Here is an 838-nt window from a genome sequence, read left to right as displayed (position 1 = left end):
GGGGGGGGGGGGCCCCCAAATACAGTTTTGTACGGCAAACGGAGCTGGTGTGTGGTTTGTGGGGGGGGGGGGGGGGGCGGCATGCGGCATCCCTGGAGGCTTTGAGCCCCCCCCCCATTGAAAAGGGGGCCCCAAAACCCGGCCCCCCCCCCCGCCCACCCTTGGTTACCCCGCTATACTGCACGTTTATCCCCCCCAAGATGGCGGCGCCCACTGGGGCACGCCCAAGATGGCGGCGCCCACTGGGGCACGCCCAAGATGGAGGCCCCCATTGAGCCGCACCCATCATGGCGGCCGAAAAGCCCCGCCCCGCCGCGAGCCGCACCCCACATGGGCATTGGCGGCGCCCCGCTCTTAGCCCCGCCCACCTCTAAGCCCCGCCCCCTCCGCGAGTCGCGCCGCCTGTGACGTCATCAGGGCGCGCCCGGCGGCAGCGTCGCACGGGGCTGCAGGTGAGCGCGGCCGCTCCGGCCCCCCCCGCCCGCTTCCCCCCCCCCCCCCCTTTCTCCGCCCCCCGGAGCCCCCCCGCGCTCCCCGGCTCCCCCCCCCCCCCCCGTTAACCCCCCCCCCGTGCCCCTCCCCGCCGCTCCCTAACCCGTTGCCCCCCTCAGGCCCCCCCCCGCGATGCCCCCCCGCGCGGCGCTAGAGCCCCGCCCCCGGTTGCCATGGTGAGGAGGGGGGTGGGCGTGGCCTCGCGATGGGCGTGGTTTGGGAAAGGTGGGCGGGGCTTAAAGGGGGCTGGCGGGGGGTTGAGGGCGGTGGGCGGGGTTTGAGGGGGCGGTGGGCGGGGCTTGAGAGATGGGGGCGTGGTTTGTGGGTGGTGGGCGGGGCTTAGTGG

Source organism: Anser cygnoides, chromosome 29, assembly GCF_040182565.1.
Source record: "Anser cygnoides isolate HZ-2024a breed goose chromosome 29, Taihu_goose_T2T_genome, whole genome shotgun sequence".
Classification (NCBI taxonomy): domain Eukaryota; kingdom Metazoa; phylum Chordata; class Aves; order Anseriformes; family Anatidae; genus Anser; species Anser cygnoides.
The sequence above is the reverse complement of the archived record's forward strand: the minus strand, read 5'-3'. Positions refer to the sequence as shown.